General features: G+C 39.3%; 1 long non-coding RNA gene across 1 annotated transcript in view; it reads right to left on the bottom strand.

The window, feature by feature from the left end:
• Positions 1-16,684, bottom strand: part of Gm31301 — a 120,560-nt gene that overhangs the window by 27,742 nt on the left and 76,134 nt on the right. Inside the window, exon 2 of the long non-coding RNA XR_386801.2 lies at positions 12,232-12,323. This is a non-coding gene — a long non-coding RNA (predicted gene, 31301). The remainder of the gene's footprint in view (positions 1-12,231; positions 12,324-16,684) is intronic.

Genomic DNA, 16,684 nt, shown 5'->3' with positions numbered 1-16,684 from the left:
ACACACACACACACACACAGAGGAAGAGAGAGGATCCAGAGGATTTAAAGTAAGCCAAATCATTTTTATTTTTGCATTGTATGTTTTTATTTATAAAATAAATCTAAATACTTGACCAGACGTCTATTAGAACTGACAAACAGGTTAAGTGACATAAGAAGCAAACATAACTCAGCAGTACTTTTGTTTTTTATTCTTTGTTAAGTACTTTTCTTTCTCTTCTCATAATGTCTAATTTATGTTTCATCTTAGCTTACATTCTTTTCTGAAATTGATTTCTTCATTTGTAATTTCACATATGCATACAATATTCTGGTCACACCCTCCCATCCCCCTCCCTTGACCTCCCTCCCCCTTCCTCTCACTCTCTATAACCTTGCCCCCTTTGTCTTTCCAAGTCACCTTCCTGGTTTCCCATCTCTTTTGTTTTGTTTTTGCTTTTGCTTTGTGACTCACTGGGCTTAACCCGGCCACTCACTTGGCAGGAGATCCGAAGCTGTGCACTGAAGCGTGAAGGAGAATATGAGACACAAAACCAAGGATGTACCATGGGCATCTTCCTGTCTTCACCTTCACAGAGCTGGTATTAGAGGTATAGGCTGCAGTACCTAGCTCTCCACTCCCACTGTATGGGTGCCACAGATCTGAACTCAATTCCTATGCCATGTGCAAACATTTTACCTATCTACTGCATATTTTATGAAGAACTTCAAAAGAAGAGCTTAAAGGCCCCAAGCACAAAACAATGAAATGGTGGAAATATTGGTGACTCTCAACTGACCGGTAATATATATACATGTATACATATATACATGTATACACATACACACACACGCGCACACACACACACACACACACACACACACATATATATATATATATACATGCATACAGTATTCTGGTCACATCCTCCCTTCCCCCTTCTTGCCCTCCTTCCACCTTCCTCTTACCCTCTATAACCTTGCCCTTTTGTCTTTCCAAGTCACCTTCTATGTATGTATGTATGTATATATATATATATATATATATACATACATAGCTGTAGATGTAGATATATGGATATTGTGTACTTTTTGTATATATGATATGCATATATGAATATTGCATGCTATACCAACTAAATGAAAGTATTATGCTAACCTAATTATAATAATTTTTCAAAAAATTAAAACTCAATGTTTATAATAGTAATTTTTTAAAAGCTCTTCTAGAGTTTTCTAATGTTGAATAGACTATTTTCATGCAAAATCTGGACCCCATTATGTTTGTTACAATATTTGGCACATAATGTCTGTTTGATAAATGCTAGTTAATTTGTAACTAGTATAATTTTTATTTATAAGATACAAATGACTGAAAATAATGTTCAAAAAAATTCATCAGTGGCTTTAGGTGACATCTGTCCTTCGCATGTAGACACATTGCTGAAGTTCATGCTTAGCCTTTCTGTACCCAGAGTCTCAATCCTAACAGTTAAAGCCTTCTTCCCAATGTTTTCCCAAAGCTGACTTGGAAACTGAGATGTGTTCTGCTGCTGTTTTGCCTCCAGCTCTGCTTGCTTCCTGGAAATTTCTTGGCCAATTAAAAAAACTTGGCATTCACAGTGCATGAGAGAGAATCTTAACCTGCCACTATATTTTTCTGGAATCCTCTACTGAACTCTAGAATCAACCTTAGGGACTATAGCATTTTTTCTCTCCATGGTGACTTGATGGGAAGAAGGTGCCACCCATTGCTCTGACCCAATGTGGAAGATGACAGCTTAATTCTTCAGCCCTATTGTTCTCTGGTTTCCACGCTACCAAAAACAATGATGATTATTTTTCAGCATATAAATCATCAATCATATTAATTCCTCTAGCTACATGCACCATCTTTGCAATCTCCCCCAATGAGAAACTTTAGGATATAAAGTAGGAGATAGCAGATAGCAATTGTTTCTGGTGGGTCACATGATCTGGAGTCAACCTTCCATCTCACAATGAGTCCATTAGTGTGATTTCATAGTGATGGTAATTTCTCAGTCTGCTGTGTTTCCTGAGATGTGAATATTACAGAAATCTCTCAATGTCATTAAGAGACGTCTTAATGTCTGCTTGATTCCAGCCATTGATTTATATTGTTCCAGATTTTACTGGGCCACCCAAGACATTTAATGGAGGGATTGTCAAATGTGTCTAGAGTGATCAATAAATACTTAGCTGAGGCTTAAATAAGATTATAAGACTCACCAGAACTCATACTTGTAGTAAGTTTTCTTTGTTCTACTTTATTTCTTATTTCTTTAAAGTCATTTTTAACCCATGTACATTTCTTTCTCTTTGTGTGTGTAGGGGGGGGGGCAACTTTTTTCCATTAGCACAAGAAGATAGGCTTTCCTTCCATGAAAAAAAAAAAGAACGCTCTTTTTGCTGTAACAATTTATATTCATTCTTTTAATTTTGCCAACTAACTCTTGGTTCTCAGAGGACACTTTATGGATGCTTTTAGATGGGCATTGCTAGGCCTATAGGAACCTAATAATTTTCATATCTCTCTCTCTCTCTCTCTCTCTCTCTCTCTCTCTCTCTCTCACACACACACACACACATACACTCACAACACTGTTTTGAATATTCTTTTATGCTTAGTTTTTTTTCTTCAGCAGCCTAAGATAAAATAATTTTTTTTCATGTAGCATGTATGTGCATTATGTAAACTTTAATTATCACTGCATGTATACAGACATATACTATCATCTATAGCATTTGTGTGGAGATCAGAGGGAAACTTTTTGGAGTTGGTTACCCCTTTATACCTCTGCATGGGTTTGGGCTGTCAATTTTATACTTTTCAGATTACCTGGCAAACATCTTTGCCTCTGAGCTGGGCAATCATGTGAATGCCTCATGATATATATTTTGCATCTCACATGATATATATTTTGCATCTCACATATGGATTCAGCTCCAACACACTCAATAACAATTCTTTTAAAAGTCCACAGTCCTCACAATTAATCAGACTTGATGTAAAAATACCCTCTCTGTAATTTTCTTCTCTGAAATACTGAGAAAGATGAATTCTGAGTCTCAGAAGCCAAGAATTCCCCCACCTAAGAATGACTCTTAAGAGTAAATTGGCACCATATGTAAAGCACAGAGCATCTTGCCGGGCTTGTGTTCCTGTCTTGTGGGACTGACTTTGCTTGGACAGAGGTGAAAGCATTTGACAAACTTCCTCTCTGGAACTGTGAAGGGATGGGTAGAGAATGAAGACCAAAAGCTTCTATCTTCTACACCAGCTTTTCTTCGCCCCTCGGTTTCATTCATTTTTTACCTTTTAAAGACAAGGCCATTACAAAGTCCTTGTATTTCAGCACTGGCTTTGAAAACATTGTATTGCCTTACCCTTTAAATACACATGTGTTTAAACTTTGGAAAGAAGCGGGGAGCATTTGGCAACAATGTGTTTAGAGATCTGATCACAACCCCAAATATTTCAAAACCTAATGCCCCCGGCACCTAGATCTGCTCATTTATTTTTAGCTCTAGAAAGGGACTGTATTTAATCTCTTAATCAAACTGCTTGAAGTTTCCACTTCAAAATAAATGAAATGATAATAAATAACGAGCCAAGAAATAAAATACACCCATTTAAGGAGAAAACTATAATTTGATGGAAAACAAACGTGAGTTTGAATAAAATGGAAACATCGCTGCTTGTCTCTTCCAATTTTCAGCGCCGAGGGGAAAGAGGAAACACTGATGGAGGAGGCAGCAAAGTCTTCTTGTTAGGGGTCTGAAGCTTGAGTTGCTTGTACACAGCTAACAGCCTGCATTTACTGAAGGATGATGGGAGCCTGCAGGCACAAGGTTGGAGCGGGGAGGGGGCGTGTAAGGTGCTTCAACCTGGCCATGGCTGCCTTGATCTTCTTCCCAAAGACCAGCCTGCTTTAGTTTATGCCGCCATTGTGTTTCTTAGCTGGTCTAAGACGTGTGACTCTGAATAACACGGGAAACCATTGATTACAGTATTGTGAATCGGTGTGCTGGTAACCACAGAGAAGCCTACTGTGTGTCAGACCCATGTGAGCACAAAAATACATTTCACTCTCAATGTAATGATACTGCAAGTGTTGCTGGGTAGAAAGGAAGATTTTTGCTGCAGACTTTATCCAGGGAGTTATGGAAAAGAAAAACGTCTATTCTCCCCAATAGGGCGTGAGTGACACAGCACGATCCCACCTAAGTCCCCCTTAGTGAGCCGGTGATTTTGTTGAGGTCACAGTGCCTACCATAGGGAACTCTAGGCAGCTGCACCACTGCGTCCCTGGAGCTCTTGACCTCCCTGGCAGGCAGCTGTATGGGTGCAGTGTCGGGAGGGGCCTTGTAAACAGTGTAACTTTCTGAGCTTCTTTGTGTTGAAGTTTATTTGTTTGTTCCTTCATTCATTTGTTTGTTTGTTTTGTTCTGTCCTGTTTTTCAGTCTTCTGAGACTTGGGAGTTTCCATCCTTGCTCCAGAACAAAATGTTTCTACTCAGAACAAACAGCTACACAGCACATTGCACGTTTTAATAAGCACTGCATGGAGAGTCAGATGAATTAAATAATGTCTGTCACAGGAGCATCAGCAAACCCATCACAGTGGAGAGACAGAACAGAAAGCTAGAGAACTAGGTTTTAGTCTGAATTCTGTCACTAATTGGTTCTACTGCTCTGGATAAATTAACTTTCTTTTTGCTCCTTAGTCATCTCATCTTGAAAACGAATGATGGGAAAGAAGACCTGCCAAGCACTCTAGGGGAGCCCTGAGCATTTCTGACCTCGTTATTTCTGCTCTCTATACAATGCTTTTGTAATGGAAAAAAAAAATCTGAGGAAGCCTGAGGGAATCCAGAGGGTGAGATTAAAACTCATCAGAGAATGAGGTGATAACATGGGGAAGTTGGGCAGTTGTGTACTACTAAGGTAGTAATAACTTACTACTAATAAATTCACTCACTAATCTGTGTACTTTAGCAAGTGGGAGACCCTAAGCAGAAGAAGAGATAATATTGTCTGGACTGGCTCTCTGTACCAAATCTTTCTGAGGCAAGCAGAGGCTAATGCATTATTACTCTGTCACCTATTTACTGAAGTCTAATGTATACACTAAAATATAATTTAATAAGTTTTCATAAAGTGGAAATTTGTATATTTAATGTCTAGTTTAAAAATGTGATGTTATGAACATCGAAAATTTCCCTTTCGATACCACCAGCCCCTCACCATCGTTTCTGCCTCCCATCAAGGGTTAGATTTTTCTGCCTGAGAAGTTTCTCGAAACAGATCAGAGAGTGTGCACTCTATCTGCTTTGCTTCTTTCATTATCAGGTCTACAGAACCCATTCATTCTGTTGTGCATAGCAAGCCCCTTTTTGTGGACATATATGCACATATGTATTTATGTCTGTTATATGTAAAACGTGAGGCAGAAGGGATGGGTCACACAGTTCAGATTTGGAAGCTACTAACCATTGCAGTTTTCATATAAGAAGCATTTGTTACACGTACAGCAACTAGAAATGCATCTACTGCTCAAGAGAGATGAACTGCTTCCTCCAAATACCTACAAAACTTATCTGGTCCATTAGCCATTCAGGCCAGGGTGCTGTAGTGTCACTTTGTGGTTAATGTCCACTTCCATGAGAAGTGGGACAGCCTCACTAGTTTGGCTTCCTTATGGTCATTGATGCTTTACACTCTTCTTTCAAAGTCACTGTATATATTTTGTCTGTTTACCTCCTTGGGTAAATTATATTTTCTTTATTCACTTGTGGAAATTCCATGGGAAACTGCATCCCAGTTGTTCTTTCATGTGTATGTGTTGTCCTCTGATGTCACCCACCTTCCTATTTCAGCCAGGGTTTCTCAGTGTCCTTGAGCTCACTGCTCAGGCTAGGCTGGCTGTCTAGCGAACCTCAGGGACCTGCCTGTCTCTGTCTCCTCCAGCATGAAGATTACTAATATGTGTCTATCTCTGTTCCTGGCTTTTTACTGTGTGTTCTGGGAATAAAACAGGACCCAATTCTTATCAATTGGGCTGTCTCCCCAGCCCTAAATGCCCTTTGGACTTTAAAAAAAAGTTTCCCTTTTATTAAAAATAGATTCTTTTCTCATACACTAAATCCTCACCACAGTTCCCCTCTGCTCCACTCCTCCTAGTTCTTCCCTTCTTACCCTCCCATCCAGATCCACTGTCTTTCTATCTCCCATTGAAAACAATCAGGCTTCTACTGATAACCATAACCATAAAATAAAATAATGTTAAAAGAAAACTCACACATTGGACTTGGATAAGGCAAACCAACAGAAGGAAAAGAGCCCCAAGAGAAGGCACAAGAATCAGAGACCCACTCAAGAGTCCCATAAAAACACTAAACTGAAAGCTGTAGTGGATATGCAGGGGACCTGGTGCAGACCCATGTCAGCCATGTGCTTGCTGCTTCAGTCTTGTGAATTCATACGAGCCTTCCTTAGTTCATCCAGAAGGTCTTGTTCTCCTGGAGTCCTCCATTCCCTCTGGACCTAAACTTCTTTCTGGTCCTAAACTTCTTTCTTTCTTTTATTAGATATTAGATATTTTCTTAATTTACATTTCAAATGTTATCCCCTTTTCTGATTTTCTCTCTGTAAACCCTGTACCCCATACCCCCTCCCCCTGATCACCAACCCACCCACTCCTACTTCCCCATCCTGGCATTCCCCTACACTGGGGCATCAAGCTTCCTCAGAACCAAGGGCCTCTCCTCCCATTGATGTCCAACATGGCCATCCTCTGCTACATATGCAGCTGGAGCCATGAGTCCCACCATGTGTACTCTTTGGTTGGTGGTTTAGTCCCTGGGAGCTCTGGGGTTACTGGTTGGCTCATACTGTTGTTCCTCCTCTATCTCCTTTTTCATGGCGTTTCCTAGGCTCTGAAGGAGCGGGATTTTATGACAGCATCCCATTTAGATATGTGTTCTCTCTCTGTCTCTCTCTTTATCTCTGTCTCTGTCCCTTTGTCTCTATCTCTCTGACTCTTTTTCTCTGACTCTTTCTGTCTCTCTGTCTCTGTCTCTCTCCCTCTTGCTCTCTCTCTCTCACTCTTACCTCCCATACAGTTAGGGTCACAACATGAGGACCACAACATTAGGAAAGTTGAGAACCACTGTGCTAGAATGTAAGGGTTAAGGTTCTCTGTAGGCACCAGCTCAACCTCTCCATGTTCAAAGAGTTGGGTGGATGCAGTCTTCAGCAACAGGGCTTTGCTGTCAGTTGTTGGAGAGCAATCTACTGTCTTGGCAACAGCCTGGGTTACTTGGGGATCCCTTTAGGCAACAACTCAATCCACATGTAACCCATTCCTGACACTGGAAGCTTGGTTTGGAGACAAGAATCAGACAGTTGGGACTTCATCTCATTCGTCACTAGAAGACATTATTAGGTTCCCCTTCATATACTTTAGGAAGTCTCTGCTGCACTAGGTTTCCATAGCTACCTTCAAATGCTCCTCAGCTCTATCGAAATCCAATTCTGACATCCCCTCCTTCTCCCTTCCCTGTCCCCACTAAATAGAAGCTCTGCTTTTAGTATAACTGACTCAATGGTTTTTTTCCCTTTGTAACCAGAGCTTCTTCATGTGTCCTTTAATATTTTTTTTTCAAAATCTAAGAATGTACACCATGTGCTTGCCTGGTGCTTACGGAGGCCAGAAAAGGTCATTAGATGGACGAGTAGTGGAGTTACACACTTTTACAAACCACTGTGTGGGTACTAGAAAATGGATCTGTATCCTCTGCAAGAGCAGCAAGTGCTCTTGACGGCTGAGCCATCTCTCCAAGCCCCTGGGACTGATGTTAATGAACTAAATAATGTATTAAAAGAGCCAGAGTATTTTTCTTGTGGGTACACAGTTGATTGATTATTTAGAGGAGTCATCCATCTCCCTTGTATACTGAAGCTTCGCAAATCAGGAGATTACATCAGTGGGGTCTGTCTCTGGGTTCTTGTTCTGATCTGTGAATATTGATCTATGTGTCTCTCTGTGCAGATGGGACACTTTATTAATCACTGTGGACATCTTTTACTGAAAACTTGATTTCTGATTGCATAAGCTTTCTATTACAGCTTGACTTTCTAAGTGATATTTTTCTGGCCTCCTTATCATATAAATTCTAAGAACTTGTTAAATTTCCATGAAAAACAAAACAGCAACTCACAGTTTGGTCCATAATTCACTGACTATGTAATTGGTAGGTTTGGAAGAACCTGACATTTAAATAGAACATTTTCCAATTGATGATATGCTATATGTCTCCACTTGGCAGTACACTAGTTCTCTTGTATTTAAAGTTTATCATGCCACATATTTCATTAAATTTATTCTTGTTTATAATAATGTATATTTTTGTTTGTTGCTAGTACTTAGAATTTACAATTATTTTTGTATCCATAGCCTTGCTCATTAATTCCCATAGTGAATATACACCAACAGATGCTTGAATAAAGGTGGTTCATGTGACTCACGTTAAAGTGGCAGGAGTGCGTGGTGTCCTTTATAGAGCAGATACCTCAAGGGCAGACAGACCATTCTCATCTGAGAAGCACTTGACCCTTCCCATAGGGTTCCTACTGGAATACACTAAAATAACTGATTTTGAGAGTTCAGAATAGGGTAAGGGAGGCAGAGAATTTGACTTAATTACTGTAAACTCTCAGATCTAGTTACTAAAGATGGTTTGACAACAAACCATTTTAGCAGCTTTTGCCCCTTGTTATCCCTATTGGGTCTTTAAAGTTGTTCTGACATTACAGTGTCCTTAAAAGTAAGTCTCAACACATGTTGAGACTTAAGTATCTTAATGAGAGGTCAAGTTAGGGGTGGGCAGGAATGAACACTATAATCTCCCTGGGTTTGGTTCTGGCCCTCTGAGACTGTGGAGGGAGAGCAGGATGTTTTACTTGAATGTGGCTTTTCTTATCTCCTCTGGTCTTGTGTTGGGGCCACATTGGTTCTGTTTCCTAAGAGCAAGGCCAAGATCCACTGGCTTTTAAGTTTTCTTTCCTATTTAAATGCAGAAATACCACCTATAGGGGGGTTCAGGCAGACGCATCTAATGAGTTAAACTATTCTCAGCATGCACAGCTTTCAGCCTTCCACTCCTACTTAACTAAGACAACACACGCTGGAGAGAGAAAGTTCAACCAATTTGGAGTTCAGCTCATCAGAGTTCTTTTGTTTCAACCAACACCAATTACAAATTGACCCTAAGTTCAGACCTAAAATCTGTGTGATGTGGGGGATGGTGCTATGTTTATATTTAATGTGTGTGTTTGTCAGTGTGTGCATCCTGGTAGATCAACCTGCAATTAATTTAAAAATCAATTGTAATGATGTCTTCTGTTTGCTCTGTTCACCTCCACTTAGAAGAGGTCCATTTTACTCATATTTCATGAACAGTTTTTGGCTACAATGAGACACTAACAAAGAATAAATCATGCCTGCCACTAATTCTAACACACACACACACACACACACACACACACACACACAGACACACAGTAAATTTCTTGCAGCATGGATGCTGCAGTTTTGCATGTACACAACAAGTGCATGTAATATGGAAAGAATAGTGATCAAAAAAGGAAGTGGCAGCCCAAATGAATTCCCACTGGTAACCCATGGCTCTTATATATAGTGTCCACAAGGTTTGCCACAAGTTGAGTGCCTTTTTTTTTTTTTTCTTAAATGTCAATGAGTTCAACCTACTCTCAAGAGCTCTAGATACAGTACAGTACTGACATGGTCATAGTTAAGATTTCTTCTGAGTCTCAAGCGTACCCCTTCCCTGCAAAGGGACTGTCTCACCTGGGAAGACACTGCCATGCAGAGATCTTGGTACCTCTCTCCTGTTCTGCCCCCCCCACCACTCATCATCTTTACCTTTCCACTTTTCTCTGTCCTTGGTTCTATATGAGTAGAATAATCTAATCTGTGACTGGGAAAATCTGTGAAGCCTGAGCATCATTCACTTGGCGTGTTTTCAAGGCTCACCCAAGGAATCAGCAATGTAGTCCCTTCCTTGAATAGTTAACTCCATTACATGGATATGCCTAATTCGTTTTCCTATTTGTCCTTTTATGGGCACATGTGTAGGCTCTGTCTTTTACTATTATGAATGATGATGTTAGAAAACTGTATAGCCATTTTGTGTTTTCATGTCTCTTGTATATTTCCAGGGGGGTGGGATTTCTGGGTAATATGGTCACTTTATGTTTAATCATCTGAGACAAGGCTTGATATGGTAACTGCCATTTCTTGTTTAAACGTCTGAGAAAACAATAGTTTTCTAAAGTAGCACAGCATCTTATGTCCCCAACCAGCTTATACTTAAAAGGATATCAGAAAGTACTTCCCCCTAAACCCGCTAAAAATCCTAAACTATCATGTGGCTGAAATCTATTTAGAATTGTCCAATCACTGTTTAATTCTTTTCGTAAACAGAAAGATAAACAGAGAGCAAGGGTTGACATGTGGATTTCTGGGATACAGACAGCTAGGAACTTTACAACTATGGGATGTTCTTTCCTTCCCTGGTTACAGATGAAACAAAAACTGAAGCACCCAAGAAAGGCAGTCATAGTTTTAACTAGATTAGCGTATTCCAAACCTAATGGGTGTGGCTCCCACATTGCCCCAGTGCATGTGGACCATAGGGGAGGGTTGCTATCATCCTTTAGGGGAAGGTAAGTTCTCAATACAGCCAGCACACATCAGCCTCATGCTCAATATTATTTTTTAACTGTTCTTTGGCAACACTATTTCCTTTGTGTGCAAATGAAGAAATAAAATTTAAAAAGTATGCAGTGGAAGGAGGTTCTGGGCGGAACACTTCCAGCAGGGGTGAATATAACAGCTTAAATCAAGGCTAGAACCCTTTCAAGAATCTCTGCTCATTAGGTTTGACAGGGACAAGGGTGTTGTCAGACATACAAAAAAGGGAAGGCTCTGAGAGAAAAAGAACTCAGATCACACTTGCTTTTCTCTCTGCACATATATTTTTTAATTCCAACAGTTTGTTCTCATGCCCTATAAGATGATAAATTATTCCCTTTTCCTATTAATCACTCCTTTGATAAGAAAATTGTTTTCCCTCCTGTTTTGCATTTGGCTTACATGTGATGCAATAAATTATTTGTGATTCTATTCCTTTCTGTGGAGAGTAAATTGTGCTCCTGACAAATGTCTTCACTATTATTTGAGCCTGATTAGAAGTGAAGTGCTGTGAAAGAGGGCGGTCCTCTCACTGGTCTCGCTGGAACAGGGTATTAAATATAATTCTACTCTCCTGTAAAGCGATCTGTTCTGTCATATTTCCACAAGAACATGTGGGAAAACCATGTGATGAGTAGAAATTAAGATGAAGTCTTTCAGATATTTGAAGATTCCTATCTCTTATCTGTTTTCTAAAACAACACATATAAAGGAGTATTTTACTCTCATCTCATGCCATGAAGTCATTCCATGTAGAAACCTACATTTTTCAGAGAGTGTTGCAATAAAATAAAGCTCTATTTATTTATTATTCTTATGTAAACATTCAAATCCTGTGGTACCGTGACCAGGGTCCTACAGAACTTACGGGATGATGCATAACACATAGTTGTTGTCTTCTTAGAGGCCAGCAACAGCAGGCTGTTGTAAAAAGGTCCACATGGAGCTGATCTTGTAGAGCAGAGCCTAAGATTCTGATCAGTGTGGGGGTTATCAGAACACATTCTCCTATTTTCTCATAATACACACCTCATGGGCAGAGTCTTCATTAAAGGCTCTCTTTCCATTCTCCCATATGGGATGAGTGGGTGGCGTTGGCTGGATATGTGTGTGTACTAATTAGATGACCTTGTTTGAACAGGAAAACAGGAATGTAAATATGAACATCTGTCTATCAGGTGTACGAACAAACCCTACTTAGGCTTCGTGCTGTCAAACTGTGTCTGAACCATAGCAAACAGTAATTGATCTGAGTTTATATTTCCCATCATACACAGCCTTTCTCTGTGGCTCTCTTCCCAACTTGAAGTTCAGGCTAATCTTCTTACTTCAGCCTACCACTGGTGGTCATGTGGGCATTGTGTCTGAAGAACCTGTCTCTTTGGAAATTTTATAAAATTTTATATTAAAGCCTCTAAATTGGTAATGCATTGAAGACACTCCTTACTCACCAACTCTTTGTGACATTGTCTCATAGTAGACTGCAATTTCAGCCATTTACAGCCACCGGTGTAGAGCTGACCCAGAGGTGAACTTGCAGCTCCTGTAGAGCAGAGGAATAGATCACCAGCCAGAAGAGATCAAAATTCAAAATTCAGAAATGTGCTTTCAACTAAATGCATTTATTTCAACACCATCGAAAGGTGAAAAAGTCAAGCCAAAGTGTGCTAAGTCAGTGACTGTCTGTAAATGTTAGTTAACTAAATAACCACATAGAAGACTCCGTTAGAGAAGCACGTAGAGATGTAAACAAAAATGTGTGCACAACTAAAGTTCACGTACTGGTATTTGTCATACCCAATGACCAGTCAACAGAATTCCAGGAAGAATTTGTTAAATTAATTATTCTGTATCCAAATGATAGAATATTCCATACCCATGTGATGAATTTAAATAATATTTTTCATATTTGTTTAATTCATAATGGGAGTTAAACTCTATGTGTGCAATCTTAGTTATTCCACACAACACATTTACAATAGAAATATTTTCATTTTCCTGACTTTCTAATTATGAAACAGATAGCACTGTGATAGGAGAACCTTGATCTGAAGTGTTTTTACTCATTGACGCAACCGTTTATTACTTGACACGCATCAACCATGCAACAAATTCCAGCTCCTTTATCATACTGAAACATTTGGAAAGGAAACGGGAACCCAGAGAGCAAACGAACATACAGAGCTGGCTGGTGTTGACATTCAGCTCTGCGGTAGACTACCCAAGCATTCAGACCTGCACTCCTCTAACCCCAACTCACATCTTCCTAGTTATTGCTCCCCTGGAGATCCTTTGATCGCCATTTTAAACCTGTGATTAGTATGGCGAAAACCATGCCAAAACTTTGGAGATTTTTCTTTCCTTGTCGAGCAATCAATTCTTATTTCTAAAAATGTCCTTTGGACTCAATCAGAGGGAGGATGGAAGACTGATCCTGAGGCTCCTTGGTCCACTTCAAGGGGAGCTGAGCCAGCTCCTTCCCAGCAGGGCTCCCGGAGCTTGGTGATTACTTTGTTCAAGAATCAAGGCTGCAGCCTCTTCACCTAGTTTCATAAAAAAAAAAAAAAAAGAAAAAAAAAAACAGAGAGGGAAGGGTTGAGTGGTAAAGCGGTTCAAGGCAAAGATTTCTCAGAATTGGAGTCAGTCAAGTTGCCTTGTGGTTGACCAAGGTTTGAATTGCCTGGTCTTCAGACTTAACACAACCAGCCAGTCCATGTTTTGGAAAAGTTGCCTGGCTTTCATACTTAATGGATGGAAAGGGGAAAATTAATGCTTTATTAATCAGGACACTTCCACTGTGAGTGACAGAAAGCAAACTTCATTTAGGTGACACCTTCAATAGTAAGGCTTTTACTTTATGATTGGCAGGTGCCTTAGACCAGCACACAGAGGGGTGGATCCTCTCTGCCTCCTTCCTTAGTCTTTTGTTGTGTTGGCTCTGTTCTTAGGTAGATATCCCTCTTCTTTGTTGCTCTTCAAGTTCAAATACCATTGAGACAAGGGATTATTTCTTTCTTCTTTTTTTTTTCTTCAAGACAGGGTTTCTCTGTGTAGCCCCAGCTGTCCTGGAACTCACTCTGTAGACCAAGCTGGCCTTAAACTCAGAAATCTGCCTGCCTCTGGGATTATTTCTTAATAGCTGAAACAAAATTCTGAAGTAAGATCTCATTGTTCCATGAATCCATAGTATGAACCAGGCAATATGAATACTTTTACATCCTAGAAAACAACTAGCACCCTGTAAGGTACCACTTGAAGTTTTGGGGAGAAGCAATTAGAGCCCTGGGCTAGAGCTTCCTGTGGCAAAGTCTTGGGTAAATATGTGTCATGCTAGTTCAAATATGTTCTGTGTGGTACCAGAGACTAGATTACCATGCAGCAATGTCTGGCTCTGACATGATAGTTTGCTGTTTGTAGAATTTGAGAGCCTCCCAGCAATCACTTTATCATCTTCCAAGTAATCTAAAGATGATTCTATGTAAAGAGAGCAATTAGGTGTCACCCATGGAACTGGAAAATCTGGTTAGTAGTGGGAAACAGAGAGGGCAGGTTTATAATATCCAAATGGATGTGAATTTCAGGAGTAAATATAAATATTTTGTTGAAAAAATAAAAGTGTTATCAAGAAACTCCTTAGCACCTTGAAATGAGAAATATTCACAAGAATCAGAATCCAGTACAGCAGTTATTAAGAATATTTAAGTGTTTAACTCATCCTAAATAATTATTAAGTGAATTAAACTGTACCATTCTTATAAAGGGATGCAAATGCAAAATGGTTCAAGTTTTTCTACATTCTCTGTGTGTTACTCAGAAATGATATAAAGATGCAGACTGCTTGCAAAGTAGCAAAATATTTTATTCAAAGCAAACCAATAGAACAGGCCAAGTGCAGGAGTGGAAGCTGTCCCCATGAGTGAGTGTGCTCAATGCCTCCCTCCTTGATTTAGGCTTTCTTTTATGGTTAAAGAGGAGTTTGGTTATTAAGGGCCATACTGGATATTGTCTTTTGTTTTGATTGATATTGTTATGTCGTGACCTTTGTTTTGTTGTGCATGTCCCTCATCACCACGCATCTGACTTTTAGAGTATGCACACCCAATTGTGAAGGTGCTATAAGGGGCTTATTCTAAAAATTCAGTTTGAAGACATTATTTGACTTATTGCATGTTCATCTCAAATCAGTTCAAGCTAGCTCGGCCTCCTACCTTCTGTGCCCATGCATAGCAACAATGGGATGTCCAAGTTTAAAGATACTAAGGGAAAGAAAACTTGCATTGTGGTCAGAGATGGATGAGTGTGCAGCTCAGGGAAGAGGTCCTAGGTTACTAGCAAGCTTCTAGGTATATAGCTAAAAAATATATCCATAACTGTGTGGGTAAAGGCCATAGGTTGGCAGGTATACATTAAAAGGGGGTGTGCATAGCCCAAACCAGATGGAGTTTAGATGACCATTATGCTTGCCTATCCCACCAGGAAAAGTATTCAGCGATCAGAGCATACATCATTCACCATAAAGTAACCCAGGTTTCACCTCTTCTAAGAAAAACTATACTTATTCGAAACTTGATTATATTGTGTTCTATATTTTGTAGCTATAGACTGTGTCTCGACGGTGATCCTTCACTTCACACCAAGAAGTGTTTCTCTTCTGCTTGGATGTGCTTTGTATATGTATAAGTGCAGATATCTTCAACATGGTTTCACTAGGAAATTCCTTCTAAGCCAAAGTTCTCTTCCGTTGACTGGCTACTTCCCGGCCCAGGTCTTCCACTTCCTGTAGGTTTCCTTTAGGCTATTTTATTTTCTTCTATTCATTTTCCTGTCCTATACTTCCAGGCTTCTGAATGTCACAACCCAGATTCTCACCATCACTCTATGATTACCCCACACTTCTGTTTTAATCTTCCTTCATTTTCTAAAGATGCTTACAAATTTGATATCGGTTAAATATCTGTCTGGAATTCTAGATGCATATATTTACCACATTTATCTACTTTAATGTTTTGCTATAGTTTCAAACTTCCAAAATTATATTATATTATATTATATTATATTATATTATATTATATTATATTATATTTATTATATAGTTTCAAACACAAAATTAAATGAGTCAGTTTTATTATCCTCAATGCCACCAACCTGCTCATCACTTAGACTTTTCTGCTTAGAGAAATGTTGCTACCCAAAGGGTTGTACAGCTCAGAAACCTGGATACCAGGATTTTTTTTTATTTATTATTTATTTGCATGTATGTTTATTTTACATCATACTTATGTGAGAGGGTGTGTGCATGCCATTGCATACATGTGGAAATCAGAAGACAAATACCTCTGCCATCCATCATCACTCTTCAGGTTTGTGGCTTACTGTGTATTCTGGGACATCTGGTCTACCAGCTTCTCATGTTTCTACCTCCCATCTCACTATAGGAATGCTAGCATTACAAATGTGTTCTACTTCCTTTTTACATAATTTCCAGGGGGTGGAATTCATGTCATCATGCTTGTACAGCATACACTTTTATCCACTGAACCATAGCCCATCCTGGAAGGTCGTTCTTATTTCTTTTCGCCCTGATATAGGCAATCAGTCACCATATTTTGTAAATTTCCATCTCTTTTATCCCTGACTCTAGGCATATGTCCATCAGTACACTGAGATAATTTCTTTATTCTTATTTCTTTAACTTCTCCCTCATAATCCATGAACAGTTTTTTTAATAATCAAATGGAAGATTTTTTTCCTTCAAATTATTATTTTTTTGTATGCACTCCCTGACTTCAAAATCTTTTTTTTTTTATTGTCTGCTTTTTAGCTATTCTTTTTTTTTCCCATTTTTTATTAGGTATTTAGCTCATTTACATTTCCAATGCTATACCAAAAGTCCCCCATATCCAC

Source organism: Mus musculus, chromosome 19, assembly GCF_000001635.26.
Source record: "Mus musculus strain C57BL/6J chromosome 19, GRCm38.p6 C57BL/6J".
NCBI classification, from domain to species: Eukaryota; Metazoa; Chordata; class Mammalia; order Rodentia; family Muridae; genus Mus; species Mus musculus.
Note: the sequence above shows the minus strand (reverse complement) of the source record. Positions and strands in the feature narration are given on the sequence as shown.